Source organism: Callospermophilus lateralis, unplaced genomic scaffold (assembly GCF_048772815.1).
Source record: "Callospermophilus lateralis isolate mCalLat2 unplaced genomic scaffold, mCalLat2.hap1 Scaffold_193, whole genome shotgun sequence".
NCBI lineage: Eukaryota > Metazoa > Chordata > Mammalia > Rodentia > Sciuridae > Callospermophilus > Callospermophilus lateralis.
In genome coordinates, this window is record NW_027512944.1 from 1,745,119 (window position 1) to 1,755,094 (window position 9,976).

Genomic DNA, 9,976 nt, shown 5'->3' on the forward strand with positions numbered 1-9,976 from the left:
TGCAATACGATTTCCTTGGAGACAAAATTAATTTATTATTCGGAGTCTTGAAGACAACAATGCATAATTCAGACCCAGTATGAAACTTATTTTACCATCACTGTCAGATTTCCCCTGAGTTTGAGCTTTAATAGGTATTAGTTGAGCCTGCTGTTTTAAAATTGAATAATTTGAGTGACAACAGCAAGTGGTGTGTGCATGTTTATGAATACTACTACATATTGCAGAACTCCCCAAAACATCACCAGAAAACCTATTAATGAAGCAAAAGTAAGTACAATCCACTATGTTGAATGAAGGGAATCACCACTAGACTCAGTCTTAGATTTTTAATCGAGTGAGTCTTACTACAATGTTGGAAGTGGGGTGTTTATTGGTTTCTTAGGAGAATATGTTCAAATACTTTAAGAGAGGTCTTTCAAGAAGAAGAACTGATTAGGATTAGAAACTGTTCAAGGTATAACAATTTGGAATTTGTGTGATGAGAAGACCTTCTTAAAGTGGACCTTTAAACTGTTGATTGTCCTGGTTAGCTACAGCTACTATAACAAAGGGCAACAGCCTGGGTGGCTTTTCAACCATTCTGAAGGCGGGAAGTCTGAAATCAAGGCTTCACATGGTGGGTTTCTTCTGAGTTCTATGTACTCAGCTTATAGATACCAGCTTCTACCTGTATGTTCACCTGGTTTCTCCTCTGTGTATGTGTGTCATCTCACTGAACTAAGTACAACAATCACATTGATGTAGAGCTCATTTCAATAAATTCATTTATCCTTAATTACCTCTTTAAATACCTTATCTCCAAATGAAGTCATCTTATAGTTTCCTGGGAATTAGAACTTCATATGAAATTTTGGTAGGACCCAATGAAACCCATAAGATTAATAACATTTAACACAGGTGAGCAGATTGCTACTTACTAAAGTGGTTAATAGTCTTATCTCTCCTAAAAAAGTGTTCATGTGACACAGGTACTCTTTTTTTTAATCACTTACTTAATGCTTTTCTCATAAACCTTACACTGCATAAAATTTAACAGAAAAACAGATGAAAATCTGTCACGAAAATAACCCCTCCAGAGGCAACTCAGAAGTTTTTTACAATCTCAAGTGCCATACAAACCTAGTTAATAAGAAAACATATACAGACTATTAAGTGAAATTTCTAGATTTCCCATTATTATAAAACAAAGCACAATTTTAATATTACTATTAAGATGTACTCAAAATGTAATGGCATAACACCTAAAAGATAAAGTGTTATTTGGAGTTTTATTCCCTGCCTAATTAATATAACACCTAGCTGGTACTGAATGTCAGATGTCCCTTTTTGGACTCCCCAAACATCAGTGGGAAGTTCCTTTTCTCTCCACCCCCTCCCACCAAGATAAGCACTTTAAAAGGCATGACTGTGGAAACAACCTATCTTGGAGAGAAACTACATGGGGTAGGTATATCTTCCGTATGCTGTGCAGAGGAGCCACAAGGGCACCCTGCCAAGAAGGCTGCAGGGTACCCAGGCATCTTCAACTGACATGTGAATGACATTTAGGGTTAGATAATTCTCTGACTTAGGGGGTTATAGATGCATTGGAAGATATTTTGTAGCATATGCCAAATGCCAGCAGTGCCCTCACTTCTAGTTGTGATAACTCCAATCTCAAGACATGGTCAAATACCCCTTGGAAGGAAATCTTCCCAGATAAAGAGTCACTGGGCTAGAACAATATTCTGTGTTGTGGGGTAACTAAAAGTATAGGTACTCTGTGGTCTATATATTTATTAAAAATAACAGTAAGTACTTGAGTCACACTGTAAACCAATTCTAAAAATGAAGGAATAGAACAATTAGATTTACCACCAGAGTAATTTGATGAACATGATAGACTCAGTGTGTAGCATGGCTCTTTTATCATTCATTCATGGAACTGAGATATCCAACACATACTATTTTTTCAGTCTTAATCAGAACAATCAGCTAATCAAGACACGTTGCATTACGGCCTTCACCAGAGATGAGATGACCATCAAAACCAACAATCCTATCTGCTCTTTTGAGGAAACAACTGAAGGCTGGGGACACAGTGGCACAAAGCAATTCTATGGCAGGACACAAGTCAGAACCAAGGGTCCTGCTCACATTTACACATGCCTGGAATCACGATGTCAAACACGGCAAACACTGATGGAGGAGCCTGTGACACTTCCTCAAATCAGTTAAATTCCTTCCTGATATTTGATTTTCATTCTATATGTCATCCATATAAGATGTATTAAAAGAAAACACAGTCAGGCCTGGTGGCCCATGCCTGTAATCCCAGAGGCTTAAGAAGCGAAGCAAGAGGATCCTGAGTTCAAAGCCAGCCTCAGTAATTTAGCGAGGTGCTAACTCAGGGAGATCTTGTCTCTAAATAAAATACAAAAGGAGGCTGGGGATAAGGCTCAGTGGTAAAGTGCCCCCAAGTTCAATCCCCAGTACCAAAAAAAGAAAACACAAACCAACCTAGCAGAACTTTTACAAAGGGGCAAGGAGGCTCGTCAGCCTCTGCCTGCAAGTCAAGAGGCAATGCAGGGCGCCTGGCAAGTACACAAGTGCACTTACCATTGGGTTCCTGCAGGGTCCTACATGGCGCTACTGCCAGTTGGCTGCTCCACTTGGTCTAGACAAGAAAGATACAGGAATGAAATACAAAGAAAGTGAAATGAAAATGACCACAAAGAATAGCATGAAGGATAGAACAAAACTTTATGTACAGAAGGAAAGGAAATAAACACATAGAGATGAAGAACAGTATGTGAAACTCCAGAAGGAAAACAGTAGATATCTATTGCATCAAGGGTCTCACATTTTTAAAAATCTCTAATTGTGTACTTATGTCTAGTTGCTGAGGCCAAGACCATGGTGCACTGTATTCATTCTCAAGCCTGTACCAATGCCTGTGATGCCACCTGATGCCAGCACCACTTAAAGACCAATTCCACTAGAAGACCCCAAGTCCCAAACAAGGTCACACAATGGCATTAATTCTGGAGTGAAAATTAAAACCCAAGATAATAACACTAAAAGTGCTCTTTTTCCTACTGTTATTTCTTAACAGCAATAATGGTTTAATGAGCACACCTTATTATTCTTTATGAAACATTTACGAATCCATTATTTCAACCGGTAACAGAAATTAAAAGTTGCATAAAGATTTCCACTATATTTAACAGTAAAGGAACAACAAATTAGAAAGCAGCATTTTTACATTTCAGCTTTATCTGAAATAAAAAAATAAGTCAACTGCATAGAAACAAGATCTAAACACAATTCACCTCAAGTAACATAAAGAAGCAGGATTTTCTAGTGAAACAGCTACCACGGAGACATATAGGAGGCCATAATGACTACTTTCTTAGACAATGGATGGCATTACTCCTGGTGCCTGGGGTGCAAGTTGCAAAATCAAAATTGCCTAATGCAGCTTGTAAATAATTTCACCTAGGTTTGGTTTATGTTCTACTATTTAAAAAAATTAGACAAACACCAGGATATTCTAGAGAATGTTTCACTTAAAAATTTTCAGGTAGCAAAGAGAATGCAAAATTTTAAGAGTATTGCTCAAGTTACATTAAAAATTCATCACAACAGTAAAGTCGCATGCATTTGGTGATTTAAGTAAATTAAATTTAGAACTCTATGGAACTCTGTATGTGCTGCCTCCCCACTGGGAAACATTCCAATCCTGAAGTACAAAATCAGAATTAGGTATCAGAGAAGAGAAGCCAGGTCCACCTGATCTTCTGGGGAGCTCGCTGTCATACTCAGATACATAGCTGATTTCAAATCAGCAGAGACTGCCTGTGAGGGTTCCACAACTGTGCATTAAAGGTCACCCAAGACCACGGGCTGCCCTGAACAGGATCAACATGGACCCACTACTCCCAAGGGTGGGCTGTGCCTGCTGCCTCCAGTTTCTTCAATCCCCCTTGCACCCCTGCCTTTCCTCTTTGCAACTGAGTTTTGGTCCTTTCCACAGAAAGGAACACCACTTCCATGGTTACCTCTGACCTCATAATTACAAATCCAGTGTTTCTTCACTCCCCCCCCCGCAAGTTTTTCCCTCACATGTGACAGTGCTGTAGATCTGCTAATGCAATTCCTCTCCCCAGGCTTTTAACACTGCCCACCAGAACCTCCCACTTCTGCAAAATCTTCCTCTTCCTCCTGCCCCTAAAGGAGAGGGCCCCTCATCAGCAAGGGAAGGCTGGAGCCATCCATGATCTTACATTAGATCAAAGAAAGGCTTCAACACATATGCAAAACTAAAGTTTTAATACCATGTGCAACTTATAACCAGAGAGGTAATAAGTTGACAGAAGCTTTGGGGAACACGAAGACATGGGATAATGAGATAAACTGGCTAATTAAAAGATGGGAGAGAAGAAGAACTAGGAGACTGTGGAGCAAGAGGACTCTCAGAGATCCCAGTCAGCTTCCTGAAACACACACACACACACACACACACACACACACACACACACCCCTCTCTGAGCTTCAGTGCATTACATGAATGGCTTCAAACTCACACCAAGTCAGTAGCAAAAATGGGACTTCAATTCCCATCCAACCTACCACTCCGGCTCTCCCAGCAGTTCTGTTAGAAATGCTTTCTGGGTTCTAATTTCACTATTAAAAAGGACATAACAAGGGGCCGGGATTGTGGCTCACTGGTAGAGCACTTGCCTAGTATGAGTGAGGCACTGGGTTCAATTCCCAGCACCACATAAAAATAAAAACAAACAAAATAAAGGTATTGTGTCCATCTACAACTAAAATATATACATATATTTTAAAAAGGACATAACAATGTCACCTGCAATTCAGGCAAGTGTGAGAAATTCTTTAATGTAGATAAGCTCACCACACATCTTTTTACATTTCTGAGAACCTAAAGTGCAGACCAGTGGTGGGCTGCCATCAGTCAGTCATGCACTGCCATCTACTTTAGAGACAAGCTTAAGTTCCAAAAGCAACATGAAAGGCATAAAGTTAAAAGACTCGTTTATAAGATTAAAACAAGGAAAAAGCTACACCGTCTATACACTGTTGTCAGGAAGGGGAATGAATGGATAAGGGCAAAATTTGTCACAATAAAGAACAGCCAAATGATGTTATGTGTGAGACCTTAAAGGAAAGGCAGGAGTTAAGACGACCACAGCTCTGTGTTATATTGGGTATGGTTTGACATTCTGCAATTTGTGTGATGAAAGAGAAGGAGAAAAGGAGGAAAACACATATGACTAAGTTTAAAGAGTTAACAATCCCTTTCAATATCCAAAATGAATGCTTTATGGTGGGTGCCCTGGAAGTCACCCAAAGTCAGTGCAAGGAGAATCAGGAACCCTGGAGATCAGGAATAATGGCAACCAGGGCTTCCATAAAGATCAACAGCATCACATGTGGCAACAAGGTCAGAAGTGGTCACTACAAGCAACCAAGGTGACATCAGTGGGAAAATGAGCCACCTGGGGCCAGGCCCTCTGGGTCCTTTGCACTTGATACTGTGACAGTTGCTTTTTTACAAAAGTAGTGTGTTATACATTTTCTATAGTTTTTCTTTTCACTGGAAATAATTTTGAAATTTCCCTGATAGTCAAAAAATTCTAATAAGCTCTTTTGGCATAAACTTTACAGTTAAATTCACCAAGAGATGTCTGTAATCTTGGAGGCAAACTATAAAAACAAAACCTCTCTGGTTATAAGTTGCACATGGTATTAAAATGGAATTCTAGGCTTCGCTTCCAACAGAAACAATGGAAAAGTTCTGGATTCTGCAATTCTGCAGATTGCAGTATAAATTCCTGAAATGCTTGCTCCTGCTAGGGGGGTGTCGCTGAGCCATCCCTGTGAGGGCTACAGGCCCCCCCTCTCCTCCAAAGCCAGGCTGATGGGAGAAAGCAACATCATATTATACTTCAGATTTTTCTTTAAAAGGTTTTAATAGTGGCTTTCACTGGATCCTTCCAAATCCTACCCAAATCCTAGGAAAAACTCCTCAAATACATATTGGCAAATTTAAATTTTAAAAACCACTGTTTCCTTACACTTTTTGGAACTTCAAGTCTCAGGGCACGAACAAAATTATTTTAGAGTCTATTTAATTAACTATCTTGGAAACTTAAGCAAGCTGGTAACCTGTTTTATTTTATAGATTAGTTTCTAGGTTTCTTCTCATGGTTTTTTAAGTAGCCTTTATTTTGCGGGGGGGGGGGGGGGGGGGGGGGGAGGGGGAAGATCTTAACATATGCAAAGTGAAGAGGAAAGGAAAATTAAGGACTGAATTCAAGTCTCAGTCCCCCTTTGCCAAATCAATAGGAGTGGGAGTTGCTGCAGAGGTGTGCATTACAAGTGCCTTGCAATCCCAAAACAGAGGAGACACCCTCTAGAATTGATTCTCAATGGAAAGTCCTTTTTTCTCTTCTCAAAGCACATATAAATTTAAAATTAGTATTCTGGTGAATCAACTACAAAATTTAGTTCAAAAATATTTTCAATAATAAGTTTATAGACATAAAAACTTGATATAAAATAATAAAATTCAAGCTTTACATTTGTTTATAAAAATGTCCAAAGGAACAACAGTCATTACTAACACCAGGCTGCAGTGTATCATTCACAGATGTAAACTCCAACTGAACCAAGAAGAGATATATTAAGAAGCTGGCAGGTGGTTCCCAGTGATGTAATGATTGGAAAGGGTATATTTTTCCCTACCTGTATTTCTAAGATGGACATTTGGTTACACCATGCAAAAAAATTAATGGATAAATTATTTTAAAAAAAGAGAGAAAGAAATGCCCATGAAAGCAAAATTAATAAAGATAACTGTAAACATTCCTGCTGGTTGAGATTAACATGTACAATTTTATCAAAGTACAATTTGGACCAGGCCTCAAACTTTCCACTGGGCCTGCTGAGCAACAAGAACTTGCTCAAGTGCTTCTCTGTTCTCTAATCTCCTACCTATGCACACCCAGTAAAACTGTTTTAAAAAAAACAAAAAACAAAAAACCACTATCTCCAAAAACATCAAATCAAATCCACAACACAGTTATGAAGTCTTAAAAGGAATTAAAAATGCTCTTAGCAGATAACTAGTCACAACTGCTTAGGCAGTTCTACCTCTGCAACACAGAACTTCAAACATTAATTGGCCTCATCCTTTCAAACAGATACGCTGTGTGTCTTCTTGTTGTTTCAATGCCCTTGACTAGTACTATGCCCACCACTATTATTTAAATAAATATCTAAACAAGCAGGTTGAGTATTAACCTGGGCCTCAGGTCTTGGTCATCAACTGTGACAAGCACAGAGTATTGTTCACAAGCTTTCATTCTGCTTTTCTTAAAATGCAAGAGTAAGCATTTGAAGATGCTGCATTTTGGCAGAGGTTTATGAAAACAGGAACATTTATGCACACAAACCACCTCATCACTTGGACCTACCATGAAGTGAGGCACTTTCCTTCCAGTGTGACTCTGCAGCAGTGTTGTGGACGGGTCTGATCCCTCCATGGCAGCTCTCAACTGCCATCCAGACCCACCATGCCCTGTGGCTGTGCCCCTATCAGAACTAAGGACAACACTCATCGCTCCAGAAGGAAAGATCTCAGACTGCTAGATTCTTCATGTGCATGCTGGCGAAAACAGAATTCTGAACTCTGATAGACTCAACACTGCTCAGGCTGTCCTTCAGATCTAAGAAGAGGAAAATGAGCTAAAACACATCCTCATAATTTTTTTCAATTATAAATTACATTTAAATTAAATTTCAATTTTTTTTCTTACAGATCTCTACCTAAAAATAAAATTCTTCTAAACTACTCAACAATATATCAATATCTCATCCTTGGTTGTGCTCACTTATGTCAGCTTATGATTCCACTTTAACCCAAGCTCCCTATTCTTTTTTTTTTTTTTTTTTGGCGGGGGGGGGGGGCGGCGCAGAGTACCAAGGTCTGAACTCAGGGGCACTCAACCACTGAGCCACATCCACAGCCCTTTTTTGTATTTTATTTAGAGACAAGGTCTCAATGAGTTGCTTAGCGCCTTGGTGTTGCTTTACATAGAATCAAGGCCAGATACCATTAGGGACATGTACATGTCCAATGAGGACAGTAGGAAGACAGCAAAGAATTCCATCACTCACTAATGTCCCCCTCAATAGATTACTGATGCTTTAATGGTATAAGTTTTGAGTATATTTCATTCTTAAAGTCCACTACCCATTGATTTTGTTGTTCTAAACAACTGTTTCTGCTTAATTTTAAAAATTAAACATACTGGGGTTGCCATTAGTAGGTTTTAATCTTTAGAGAGTTTGGACCCTTTGAGAATCAGGTATACCGGAGGCCCCTCTCTCCAGATAGTCACCAATGGACATAAGTAAACAATTTGGTAAACAATGTTGGGGACTCAAGAGCCTCTTCTTATCATAGAACCAGGTTGTGAGTTTGCAAGTGTTGTGTTTCAACAGAAGTACACCTTTATGACTGATCCCTGAAAAAGAACCCCAATTTCTTAGAACACTCAAGATGCCACACAAGTAACAACCACATTTGCTTCCCTAAAACTGGTATCGTCAACTTAATTAGTAATTTCTCCTTAAGAAAACTGGTTCTTTTACACATTGGTTTCTTCATGATTTCACATCCAGAAAGACTGCGAAGAATTCTGTCATATATAACTCTGCAACTGCTCCCACGTCGTTATTACTTTCAAGGTTGATAATGTCTAAGAAAATGTATTCGAAATTCATATAAAATGTCTGGATGAGTAAAATCTGGTTATAACACTAGACTCATAAGTGATATGAACCATATAACAGTAAGAAAAAAATAAGAAAATTTTAAGCTCCTTATAACAAACAAATAAGGAGAGGGGCGTGCTTCTGACCAGGTATATGCCACATATCAAATTCCAAGAGTCCTCTGTTCCACCAACCTGTATAAGCAGAGGTGTACTGGTTTGGGCAAAAATTAAAGCAAGGCAGCTTTAAAGAAAGAAGCAGGTCTCTGAGAAGTTCCTCAGGGTCATGACGTGTATAAGCCCTTGACTCTTAATTTGAAATCTACTTCATTCCACATCATCAAAGCAAATCATGGATTTTTTAAAAGAACATGTTAGAAAATGTTGAAACTCTTCATTTGTTTAGAAGCATACTGATAAGCCAAAAGATGGGCAGAGTTACTATATGATGTATAGGATGAATTCTGCCAGAGTCTATCAATGACAGTATGATAAAACAAAGGTCAGTATACCATGAATGTACCTAAAAGGCTAACAGTGCTCATAGCAACCTACAGGGTAGGTCTCACCCCCATTTTATAGATAGGTAAACCAAAGACCAGAACAATTAGAATCATCTATTCAAAGTCATACTAACTGTAAAGTGGGACTGAAATCTGGCCTCCTCCTAATTCCAAGGCTCTGCTCCAGCACACCACAATAAACGCCTTGCTCTGGGACACACACATCTCCTCGCATTCTGGGTCCAGCTTAGCCTTCTTTCTTCCACACCACACACATACGCGCGCGCACGCGCACACACACACACACACACACACACACACACCATTTCAAGCTCATTTTAAACAAGTTATACACCTGTGAAATACTGATCCATTTGTACTCAATGTGGAAGCAACAGTGAAGCCCATGTAGCACACTGCCACTCAGCAAAAAAAAAAAAGGTAAGTTTTATTTTCCTTTTTAACATGATTTAGCAAGTAATATGAAAGAAGGGCAATTCCATGTGTTTTTTGACAACTATACATAAGATTTAAAGGACTCCCATCTCTCTAAAATTTAAGAGGATTAGAATCTGCTTAACATTTTCTATACCTACTATAACCATGAATTTATTTTGGTATACAGATAGTAGTATATTTTCTATCTTAAATTCCTGAATTTACTAATTTTGATGAACTGATAAT